Raw genomic sequence first — 12,932 nt, forward strand, 5'->3', positions numbered from 1 at the left:
TACAGAGCCAGTGTGAGGGACAGTTGTCCTCGGTCGTTGTTTTGGAATGCTGCCAAGGACTGCCAGCGGAAGCGATTCCACGACAAGTCCTCTAGCAGCGAAGCCCCGGCGTGGTTACAGCCTCAGCTCGTTGTTCGCTAGTGGGTTCGCCAATGTGCTGGAGACCACGCTGTTAATGAGAGACAAGTGTACCCTTGAGAAAAGTCTCGCCCTGTGTAGCCATAAGTGTTGCTTTTCGCACCAATGTTGTTTTTGTTGGATGGAGTAGCATTTACCGTGATCACTGTCCCGGTCTCCAGACGTTAGCTGTACACGGTGCCCGCCGCTGCAATCTAGCTCTACTGGGACATCGTGTTTGGGTAGTTGCTGTTCCTTGAGTGAACTAACTGAATGCGAAAAGGAGCACAGCACGGAGGCGCAGACAGAATAAGGAGGGACAAAAAAAAACTAAATTTAATTGACAAGCCACGAAGGAGTAGACAGCGCTGTGGCTAATGTGGTGCGACTGCATAGGTTGAAAGAGAGAAATGATTAAACAAGTTACAAATGACGCGAAGAAGACGCAGGCGATTTGCTTAATCTATTTGGCTGCGCGGGTAATTAGAATACTGACGTGGAGTCAAGCCCATATACAAACTCAGACGGCATATGCTGTATCACTGGCAGCTCTGCTTTGTTCGACAAGGCTGTTCGACGAGGCTGTTTTAGCTATTGGTAGGCCTGCCTGCCCGAGAGATGCACTCAGTACCCGGACGCCTGCAGTTCATGCTCGTGAAAGAATGCCAATAGTTAATAATTATTTCATGTTATCAGATGACGAAGATTCATTACTGCCCCTTTCACGCTTCACACGTACCATGCAGTGCATCAATCGACTAATACTCAAGCGCACTATCAATGAGACAAAAAAGGCGAAGTAAAAAAAAAAACAGCCAATACTGAATACAGTGATAAGTCTTCGGAACCTACTACTCAGCTTTAGTATGAATATGCTGGCCGAAAATGACAATAACGATGCTAGTTACTGACTCGTTTATTATAGACAACGACAGCAACACAATTGTGCACGCAGTGGCATGTAAATTCACAGGAGTCAGATCTTAACGAGGTCTGTCCTTTGCAGAGCCTCGTTGTTTCAGGCGTTAAACCCAATAGTCTTTTCTTTGTGAGGCATTTGCCCCTCATCAAAAAAAAAAAAAACTTCATTCTGCACGGTACTGACCACTTATGAACAGGAGAGACGTAAAAAAATATGAAGCAAGAAACATATTGACGCACAGGCCGCGACCAAAGGAAAACAGCGAGAGAGCATCAATCTATCGCAGCCGCAAAGATCTATCGCAGCGCGCTAGGCTTCGCCTCCGAGAGATGGCGTTAGGCTCCAGGCTGGCTCCAGTAGCGGTGACGGCGGACCCGGGACGCGTTTCCCCGGCAACGGGTCGGTGTCCGATCCATCCCGGGATGGGAGGGGGCCCGGCGCTTATAAGAAGTCCATGCGTGAACCGAGCACGTTGCCAGTCGTGTTCCGGTCGAGCACAGCGAAGGTGCGCTCATGGAGCTCTCCCGCCCTACTCCTCGTCCGACGCTACCGGGGCTCGGAGCCGACAGCCGCGCGTCTACGTCAGCGCCAGTACTACCCAAGATGGACCACCGAATCGCATTTATCCAAGCACTTGACACTTTGTAGCTGCCACTGCGCGACTGTCTTCCGAAAGTTTCGAGAAAGTCATCTACGGCTGCAGATATGCTGTCCCAGTTACTTTGGAACCACCCATCGAAGAGGCGGAAGCCGTAGGACTGCATGTCTATAGCATCATAGGCGCAGCGCCACGTCATCGCATGCTGTAAGTTCACCCGAGAAAATGTTCCACCACGAGAGCGCCGCAACGCTTTAGGTCAGTGGTCCAGGGGCTGCTAACTCGTGTGACTCTGACTGTGACAGCGTGTGAACGCAGTGACTCGATCGCGTCCGACCTACACGACGGTGCTCCTATTCGTTGGCCGAGCATTACGACCACTGGATATCGTTCAGAGCTTAGTTTCCGTGTTTTCACTAAAGAAGTTCCGTGAAGCGTGCTCGCACTGAACTGTTTCAACGTTTTCTGCAAGCTGTGATATCCGTTACCTGACTGAACTGTTCAGAGCGCTACACGCATTAGCAGCTGATAAAGAGCGAAGTGACCGTCACGACCTGCGAAAGTGATAAGAGGTAAGAATGTTTCTGTATTTTCGCTTGCATTCTGCTCTTCAATTTTAAAGCGGCATTTTATTTTTCATAATCTGCAAGTTTGATTTACTACGTAGGAGTATTGTCTCTTTAGAATGACCGCAAGCAGTCGTAGTTTTCGCTGAATTTCATCACTTGACCCTGTGAAACTGCTACAAGGGTGTAATTCTAAAATAATCACACGAACGATAATTCTGGCTGGCTAACCGAGTAGAATACGGGTATGTCTTGCTACTTCGATCGTTTCTCTTCAAGCGCAGCAGAGTTTCTTCATCGACAGTTCCTCCTAAACTATAAAAAACTTCAAGACAATAGTTGTTTAATGTGCTCTGCAAGTGAATTTTCAGTTGCCTTCAAGTTTCCCGAGCGGTGCTTGTAAAGCACGACCGCTCTTAACATTGCGAAACGATTATAACGTTGATAACCCTGCGAAGCGTGCTTTGCCTGTAAGATAGTCGTGCTCGGCAGGAAGCAAGCTATACAAAAAAAGTTGTGGGTTCTGGTTCACTTTCTTCTTAAAGAAGATAACGCCGCTAGAGTTAATTTTACACGCCGTATTTAAAAGCCAATGTAAAACGTTGTAAGCAGTAACTAAGTTAAGATTGCTTCGCAATTTAAGTTTTAATCACCACGATGATGTGTAAGATCAAACATAAACATAATGATACTTGCAAGGTGCATTTGTGTGACTGCTGCCGAGTGAACCTAAAACAAAACGGCAACTGAAAATACAAGCTACAAATTCTACTTGAGCGAGCGTGTGAGACTTCTTGGACATTTCGTAAATGCGGGTTCAACAAGTGAAATTTAATAACAATGACTAATTCCGCAAGTGACTTCATCAAACATCTCGCCTAAGGCGTCACAAGAAAGGTTAACGTTTTAGTACCACACAGTATTGGTAGTTGTACATTCGGCGCTTTGAAATGTCGGTAGACCAGAATAAATCCCTCTGTGAGAAAAAAAGAAGTTTCTCAAACTAAAGTAACACGAAGAAATAAACAGAGATACGCGAATCTTACTTTTTTTTTTCGCCATGACAAGGGACAATATTTCCAGTGCAACAAGAATTTTATCGAAATTGTGCCAAATTTCTGTCACAGCACTAGGACCTTTTCTATCGAAGATATCTTTGTTTCTCAGATGTCGTTTTCTTTTCGTCATTTACGTGATAGGTTAATGCCACAGAGCCGCATTTTTTTTTTCTAAATATGCTTTATCCATCGTTGGCTTCTATGGATTGAAGTGACGTATATCGCATAAATAATGCTGCCGCCGGTTCGACTTGTCATCTGTTGTGTTTTCCGGCAGAAGAGCAAGTGACCTATGAAGTTTGTTTCGCCCCATTAAGCCGACAAAGTTTGGCGGCATATGTCGTTATTTTTTTATTATTATTATCACAAGCCTACCACTCAGAAAAATCAAGCGTGAGAAACGCTCATATTATTGTTTCGTTGTTAAGCCATGAATTGGCGCCATACTTTACTAGTGGTGGCGCGTCCCGCACGATTGATATATCGAAAAAGACGGTGTAAAAAAGTCTTTCGGCAGTGTCGCAAGCTTGATGGATGCGACAACTATGGTGTACACCTCGCCGGTCTTTGCTTAAGAGCACTTCCATTTAGAGTGAGCGTTCGCGCCATTATAACAGTACTTCTTGGCGAATCTGAACATTACCGCCCTGTGCATTAGCATACTTCGCTAGTTTTCTTTGTTTTTCTTTTTTCTTTTTACGTGTGTCGATTACCTATTGCTAGAAAAAAGCTAAAATATAAGAGTCAGACCTGTCGTGCTAACCGAACGCATGTTCGTTCATACAAGGAAACATTGCTTACGTAAGAGCATTTTATGACTGGCTGATGTTTAGGAGGTCGCTTTGAATACTAGGGATCGGTGTGAATCGCTGCAGTGACAGCCAATAATGGAAGGCCTTTGGGAGGAACCATTAGTTCGACAACAACGTCGGTTTCCCTGTAAAAATACATGCAAAACACCAAAAGGATTTTCTGGAACAATAGCTTTACCGCCATAATTGTAATTTTGCTTTATTTGAGAAAAAAAATTGCTTCTAGTAGCTATTGAAAGCAGTATTCATTTAGAACCTGGAATGTTTTCATTCAAGTCCCTAATCACCAGTAATTAAAAAAATTCGAGGCCGAAATTTATATATCAGTAAGTCTTTAGGAAGAACAGGCATCAGAGTTCTCTAAACGGCATTTATTGGAACATCTAAGGCGGACAAATTTTATATGCGAATTTACAGCTTATGTAAAACTCACAAAAAAAAGAAAGAAAGCATAAATAAAGGCATTTGGTGTAATGTGTGCTTCTTGTTATGCTGCCATGTGTTTTACCAATATCCCTGGTAAAGTTGAAAACGAAAAACGTGTTTGCTATTTTCAATTAACAGTCGAAACTGCTATCTTATTATTGTTTTTTATTAGTTGCTCCTATGTAGCACGTATTGAAAATTTTAAAAAGAAGGTTTATCTGTGAAATACATCACCCGTCTGGCGTAAAAACGAAAAATACTATAAGCAATATTTTTCCTTGAGAGAAAGCAGGCTCCCTTGACGACGATGATAAAATTTGCATCATTTTATTTTGCCAACGACTCCATAGAAATCTTGAGAAATGCGGTAAATAGTAAGCAAACAAAGCTGATACTGATGATGACGGTCAGAATAACGAAATGCTGAATTCTAGTTTCCGTTTCGTATTCTGTCAACGAGTGCATTTTGGCGATGGTCAAGTTGAATACCTCCTGCAGTTGTGCTACGAATCAGCTTTTCGTAAGTTTCTCAAAAAAATATCACTAGTGCCGGCATCAAGAAATTGACACCCAAGGTAACACAGATGTCAGTCGGCAAAACAGGGCGTTCACGCTTGCAAGCTTCAGAGTTTGCTCCTGAAATTGGTGTAGGAAGCCATCCTCTTTTAGAGTTTTAAATCCTCATAGTTTCGTACCACAGGCACATAGCCTGTACGTAATTTTTTTTATCTCTCTGTCACTTTCATGACACAGAGTTGCCAGGAAATTTCTTTAGATCTTTAACATAATTGCTAAACATTACTTTCATAGATAAAGGTAAGCTGAGTCCGCCATGCTAATTCTGCAATTTGGGAGTTATGATCCTAATTCTGCACGATATATAATTTCTTGTGCAAGTTTTTCTAATTGAAGAATTGGTAGGTGAGGTGTAAGCTAGGTAAGCATATTGAAAAAGTAGTTAACCCCCTCTCAACCCCTCCCCCCCCCCGCTCCCGCCCTTTATTCAGCCTCCACGTGCATAAACACAAACCTCTCGAGCCAGACATAATGTTCCCGCGGTATCTGCTCAGAATGCGTGGACTGGCGAGACCGCTGGCTTCGGTATGTGCCGATGTGTGAAATTTTACCTCGTGGAGACTGTTCTTTTGTCCCTCACTGCTTCATGGTGAACCTCGCCGGCTGCAGGAGCCGTTCTTGCAACCGCGAAATGAATAATTTCCACGGTGGGCATCTATGAAGAGCGTCGGCACTGTGTAGTAGAGCGGCACGAATCGTGAAAACGGCGGCGGTCTCTATTAAAATATTCAACGCCCGCGGACCCTACCGTGACGGGTTACGGGCAGAGGGATGTCAGCCTTGACACCACTTTGCGTCACGCCTGCGTTCTCAGGCGTAGGTGCTGCAGAGTCACGCGATGAGTGCATCAATTAACGAAACTCGTACTTCAAATTTTTTTTTATCTGTTTCTACCTTACGAAAGAAATTCGTACAGAGAAAACCACTTGGAAAAAGCATGAACAAACAATATCTAAATTCGTCCTCATTCAAAAGAAATGTCTTCCCTCTGCCTTTCTTCCTTTATGCTAATTTTCCACGTTTTCTCTTGCTTCGTTTTCCTTTCTTTTCTTTTCCATTTTTTTTGCATAATCAAACGTATCTTGCGACGAAATAAAGTGCCGATTCTTGTTTGGTTCAGTGACCAGGGGTTATATTTCGGCCTTTGTGAATTAACATAGAAGCATCGCCGTGCCTTATCCCCGAGATAAGCCTTGGACGAGCGGGAAGGTGTTGCGAGCGGTAACGAAAGGAATAACATTTCAAGAAAATAATCATTCCATTAGACTTATCCTGCTTTTAGCTTCGGTTCACTTGAAGACAATTCCCCTTACCACTTTGTTGTATATCATTGCTCTCTCATGCTACTTTCTCCGTGTACACATCGCAGAAGTAACGCTAGGACCTTCTCTTTAGGAATGTGAGAACGTGCTCACCCATCCACGAAAAAACTGGTACGCCTTGCGGAGCAACTCCTTCGAGAGTGCCTAACCGTCCCCCATATACCTCACACTCTTAAAACTCCTTAAACCTTTGGTGCGTATCCTCTGTCCCAACATTCTATCTTGTTGGCACCTACTTTTTTCAATACATTTTGTTTCATTGCTGCGCTCTTGGTACTTTCAAGTCCCGAACAACATGAGTGTGCCAGCTGGGCATTGCGTTCCTGACAGGAAAGTAGTTGGTGCAGAATGTTAAATTAATGAAGTTCAGGCAAGATAGATGAAAATTAATGTTGTTGGACAAGATAGGCTCTAAAGGGTGCAAATTTTTTAGGGAGTGTATTGACCTTCTGCGTCACTAGCTTTTCCGTACCCAACTTTCTTACGTAGTAGTAAGAGGATACTTCGTCCTCACTGCAATTGGCTTGTGAAAGAGTCGCCGTCGTTGACAATGCAACGAAAAGCACTAGGCCATTTGCTGGTACTGCCTCAAATGAGCAAGGAACAGCCGTAATTCAAACGCAGCCTTGCAACATTCTTTTACCAATATTGACTCGGTACATAGTAACAATAGACCAAGGGCGCTGCTTTAGTTAACTCGCCCATAGTAGTCTCCGAAGTAATTGCATCTGTGCCGCAATGGATTGCTTCCAGGACGTTTTACGGCAAGAATTGATTCGGTAGGCGTAGAGAGATAATTAGCTGTTTTTTTTTCATGCAGCCTTGCTGAGCTCATGCTCTAGCGCGTCAATTTATTGTGCAATGCATGTACAGACGCCTAAAAGAGAAAGAAAATAATACCTAAAACAATATCTAGCAATGCTTTCTTTCGTAAGTTTTCTTTCTTGCTTCTCAAGCGAGTACTCCAGAGAAGCGTCCAGCTCCGAACAGTGGACCAATGGAAAATATACGAATAAAGTGCAAAATAAAGGGGGGGGGGAGGTAGAAAAAAACCACCTCCACCAGTGTTTCACGCATTCGCAAACAGCAGTGCGCCTGGATCATTCGAGAATACTGGTGCTTTTCTTCTACGAAAACGAACCTAGTAGCTATCCAAGTCCTTTCCGGACATCGGTGACCCTGAACCGAGTGACCCGAAGCCTAATCACACACACCCCAAATGTGCGCACAGCGAACGCGCGACGGACGTGACCGACGTGCCAAACACGAGCAACTCTGGCCGCGTTCGATACCCGCGCCTGCATAAAGAGCGGACGCGGATCGGGTTGGCGGGACCTAGCCATTTCACCACTGGTTCATTCTGAGCTTGCTCGCCGGGCCAGCTGAAATAGTCCCTGAATGTGCCCGTCGCCGACCCGAAGTGTCCCTCAATAGCAAAGGTTCACTTTACTGATACGAATAGTACAGCCTGGAATACGTGCAAAAAGTAAAAGACAGAGCAAACGTGCGCCGGGTGTTGCAATATGCGGTTAAAAAGGTGTGCATTTCGAATCTATCGCACTTCACTCTCCCTGCACCGAGTTAATGGCATGTATTAGAGTATGACGAATGTGTGTGAGAAAGACAGAGAGAGAAAAGGGATAAGGGGAAGGCAGGGAGTTTAGCAATGCTGAGCCCGGTTGTCTACCTTTCACAGGGGAAAGGGGGAATGAGACAAAGATTAGAAGGAGGGAAGCCTGTGGCAAATTTCTATTTCAGTGACTGCCAAAGTTACCGCTCAGTTGACAGTCGAACAACAGCTTGCGCATAGGGGTTCCGTCACACGCGTCTTCCTATTTTATTACATGTATCATTCTCCTAAGCTTCACATACATATAAATATATATATACATATATATATATATATATATATATATATATATATATATATATATATATATATATATATATATATATATATATAAGCTGACTGTGTACGCCGCAGAAATGGCATGCGACCTCGACGAGATGCATTACAGTACCAACGGTAAACGTATAATTATGGTGATGAGAAAGGAATAGCGATTACTCAATGTACAAAGAAATATTTTGGTTTACGAAGCCCATGCCTGTGCTCCAAAAGAACTTCAACATGACAACCGAGTACAACTCACCGAAAAATTTGAAAATGACCATTAAATGCTTCAGCTGTAGCCACGACCATAATGGTGCTTTTATTTTATAGTAGTGACCACAAACTACCATAAACATCAATCTTCGAACGAACAGAGGCAGGCGTTAAGTTCGTCCGAAGCGCTAACGACAAAAAATGTCCTCGCGCTTCAATGCCCTTCTTGAATAAAGGCAGTTTCAGGGCGATAACTAACGCTCATTAACGTTAAAACAGCGTCTAACATGCACAACAATGAACCCCCTCACCAATTTCTTTATGATTTGGCCGGCTCGACAGTTTGCTGTTTAACTCTGCCGAAGTGAAGGGGTAACGCAGTCCTACAATAAAGCTCACGCTTTCTTTCTATTTTCTTTCTATATATTGATAATGTCCAGATTGAAGTTAGCATAAACAAAGTGCCACAAAAAAATCTAACTGGAAGGCATTGGGAAGCATCTGGCTTAGCCTACAAGATTAGTTTCTGTGCTTGCTTGCGTAAGTGAACTTACTATTGTTTGCGCATCCATACCAAAGTGCTTTACGTAAGTTTCGTTTCTTCGCTTTCAGAAACAAGAACACGCATAGAATCTTACCGGCTGGCATCTATACTTGAGTATAGACAACACTACATCACGTACGAACGTGAGGCGTTGCGTAGCGTCAGCTGTAGAGCATTGCGTTGTCCGGATGATGCAAGGCCACTAGTTTTGAGCACTAAGCAGAAAGTCCTTCGAGAATCTCTGACAATTTGGCGAACTTCTAGCATTGCCATTTTGCTTCTGCGTAGGTAGAGAGGAGTAAAATTAGCAAAATAGAAATTAGGAATTGCAATAGCCATTGTTGTCAAGCAAGAGCAACACACACAAAAAAGAGAGAATGAGAAACGCGCTAAAGAGGCAATGGCGACTAAGAATAAATTGATATTATGGTGCTTTAAAATTCTGGTGAACGATTAACCTTAAGGAAAAGTGGTTTGTTGTAATATTACCTCCCGCCATTGTGGCCTTGTGGCTTAGGCGTTGTGCTGCTAAACCAGATGCTGCCCAATGGCTTGGAGTTCAATTTCTTTTTCTTTGTTTTGTTTTTTGGTGACACTTTATTTGTACTAGCGTGCATCTAGTCCATATTCCATTCGCGGCATCCACATTTCTATGGGGGCGAAATGCCAAAACACCCGTGCATTGGCCGCCCGATACCGCAGGTGGTCAAAATTAATCAGGTCATTTCGGCGTGCCTAATAATCGGGTCGTGGTTTTGGCACGTAAAAGGCCACAATTTAAATTTTTTTTTTAAATTTTGCTCCCTCAACTGTTAGCGAAATCGCCACCTCTCGATACGCGTTGCTTTAATTTCAATAGAGAATGAAGGGATACGAACGCGCTGGACTGCGTTCCGCCCTATCTATCTTCCTTTTTTTTCTTATTGAAATTTTAAAAGTGCGTTACAACAGTTGTTTGGTATGAAACAACTACTCTTCAACAGAGTACAGTGACCTCATTGCATAAAAGATTGGTGTTACACTGTACATTCATTGCATCACCTGCCCCCTCCACTTCCGCAGCTGGACTTGTAGAGACGCTTTATTTAGTCGGGCTTTCATTGGAGTAACTTTAATATACTCCGTTTCATACATCTGGTGCAACGCTGTGGAGGTTAGAGATACTTTCTTCGATGGCTACGTTCGCGCTTAGAAGTAGTTCGGTGCTTCTTCACCAGATATTTGCAAAAATTTTCTTTACCTAAGTAAGTTCAGTTCTGAATGGAACAGAAAATTTGCCCTTAGAAACAATCTGCGTATTTATGTGGCTGCTAACACGTTGTTTTAAATCAATTTGCTTTTCGTTATTTCTTAATTGCAGCCCGTCGCGTTGCCCGTCGCGTTGCACCTGATGTACACATTCGGATGGCTTCGGCAGTTTAAAGCAGCTTTCTAATTATTATTCTGCGTCATATTTTACTGCGCATTCGTGTTTCTAATCTGCACAGTAATAATGTCCGCTGCTCACTCACTTAGCTGTGGAAGGGATACTGATGTACTTGAGTTTAACTCAGATCAACTCCTGTTAGTTTTGTTGGCTGGATGGTTTGACACCACGATTCCGTGCTTCTGCAGAAATTTCAGGCGCCTATATTTTTTTATGTCCTTACGCATAGACTTGGCACATTGATATGGCAAAAATTGCACTATGTTTAAGGTCACACGAGCCAAAGCATTCAGTATATCCAGACCATAGTAGTAAGCCGATATCTCCCGGAAGAGTGCGTGCCGAAACTATAGTTGTTTTTTTTCGGTTGTGGTTGAAGGGATGCAGCTGCCTAGCCAAGAACTAGGAGATCTGCACACTTCTACAGTGCTTATTGTAGAACTCAATCCTAGGCTTCGAAATAATAATAACCAAAAAAGGTGTCTTTTCGTGGAACGCAGGGTTCATGTAATTTGACTTGCCACTGTACGCCAGTGAACAGATTTCTCAAGAGTCTCCTCTGTGTTCCAGTAATGTATGCATCCCAGCGTGGTTGTAATGCAATCGCATTCACACGACTCGCATCGACTACCTGCTCGCTCTTGCGAAAACAAGTTAAGCCCAATGAATGTGGATGTTTTCCAACGTGAAGTTATAAAGACCAGGTTAGCTAAGATAAATCATGAAGTAACGTCTCAATTATGACAAGACTCGAACTCTCTTTTAGAACCCTATATGAGTCCTCCTTATGACTTTTTAGCTTACCGTATCATTGTATCTGATGATGACATTCCTTTCTTTTATTATATAAAGGTTAGCATCCCGTTCTCTCCAATGCACCAGTTCATTGTTCTCTTTATCTCAACATAGTCCTTTCCGCTGTGCTGCCAAACCACATTATGCCGCCGAATTCTTGCTTCATAAACGCCAAGAGTGCCATGTATATTTGTTTAAAGAAAAAGCAGATGCGAAGCAAGATACCTCAGCCAAATGAGCTGACTCAATTTCGCTGCTGCATTATACACTTATGTATTGCATACACTTTTGTACCTTGCATTTGACCACTGTGCGCACCTACACAAAGGTAGAGAAGCGATGCACAGGCAAGGTGCGTTGACGCCCAAAAACCGGCCTCGGCTGCTACACCGGTGATTACAACACGGAAAGTTACGTGTGTGTTGTGTTTTTCTCGCGCAGAGACTCAGCGGCGTGCCTGCGCGAGATGATTGCACTGTTACCACAGCCCTCGTGGGGAAGCTACCAGTGAGCGGCTCCCTCAGAAGGCAAACAGCCAGAACGTTCATTACCAGGCGCGCGTATATATTATTATTGTTTGTTTTTGTTTATGGCACACTGTTGAAGGGACTCTTTTTTCTTCCCTTTTGTTCAGGCGTGGGGCGTGTCTGCACCTTCTGACACCCTGGTCTTTTGTTCCCGTATTCTCACTCGTGGCAGCATTGTCGGTGCCTTTTGATGGCGCCTCAGTTATCTTCCCTTCATTGCCTGGCCGTAGCAGCAGTTACTCGACGCATTGGCCAACTTGTCTGGCTCATTTCATCGCCTTTGGCGTCGGTCAACGGAGGCGTTGGTCCCTGTAGCTCACTCAATATGGTCAAGCAGTTTCCTTCATATTAGCGAGATAAACATTACGAGTAAACGAGCGAACAATAGCCTCGTCTTCGTTATGCGGAGGGTTGTGTGAATTGCTAGGTTATACGAGAGGCTACCAGATTCGTTAGTGGCCTCTTGTTCTGTCCACGTGAATTACCGGGATATGTGCCAGATTTTGCAACTGCTACATGACGTCAGCTTTCTATCGTGAATTAGCCTTTCTGCGACACCACAGGGATGCGAGTTGTGCTGAGTGTCACTTTGAATACTTGTATGAGTGTTCTTCGCTCCTGGCCATGTCTCTCTCGCTGTCTTCCTCTCTTTTTTTTTGTTGCTGATAGAGCCTGCCATGGTGGAAAAGCGGTCTCAGCCTATAAAAAATGTATCCAATAATAATTTTGGCGTTCTTAGACTTTTCTAAAGGTAGCCTTGTGTCTATACTGCTTAGTCCAGTGTGAATGTGCGCTTCTCTAGTTCTCTAACCTAACTGTCATTCATTTAAGATGCCCCTAACATCAGCCGTATTGTTCTTACTTTTCTATGGCAAACGAGTTCCGTGAAGCTTTTCTATGGCAAACCAGTTCCGCGAAAATCTGTGAAGTGCAGAAATATTCATAAAAGGGGAAAAAAATGTCGTCTGCCTGAGAGTGGCACGAAGGTAGAAAGCACACCCAGACGCATTTCCAAGAAAGCTTCGCAGTTGAACAAAAAATTGGCTGAGGCTTAGCTTGGTTAAGCCTAGTCAGATGCGAAGCATATTGGTGGCTAAACTTGGTAAGTAACTTGTCGCCGAGCCGCATACTGAGCA

The 12,932-nt window shown here is 43.7% G+C and overlaps 2 protein-coding genes across 3 annotated transcripts in view; one reads left to right on the forward strand and one right to left on the reverse strand.

Annotated features, from left to right (window-relative positions):
* Positions 1-12,932, reverse strand: part of LOC135918710 (uncharacterized) — a 485,047-nt gene that overhangs the window by 209,033 nt on the left and 263,082 nt on the right. The window lies entirely within an intron of this gene.
* Positions 1,534-12,932, forward strand: part of LOC135918700 (melanopsin-A-like) — a 44,385-nt gene continuing 32,986 nt past the window's right edge. Inside the window, exon 1 of the mRNA XM_065452363.2 lies at positions 1,534-2,209. The gene's annotated coding sequence lies outside the window, so the exon portion shown is untranslated. The remainder of the gene's footprint in view (positions 2,210-12,932) is intronic.

Source organism: Dermacentor albipictus, chromosome 2 (genome assembly GCF_038994185.2).
Source record: "Dermacentor albipictus isolate Rhodes 1998 colony chromosome 2, USDA_Dalb.pri_finalv2, whole genome shotgun sequence".
NCBI classification, from domain to species: Eukaryota; Metazoa; Arthropoda; class Arachnida; order Ixodida; family Ixodidae; genus Dermacentor; species Dermacentor albipictus.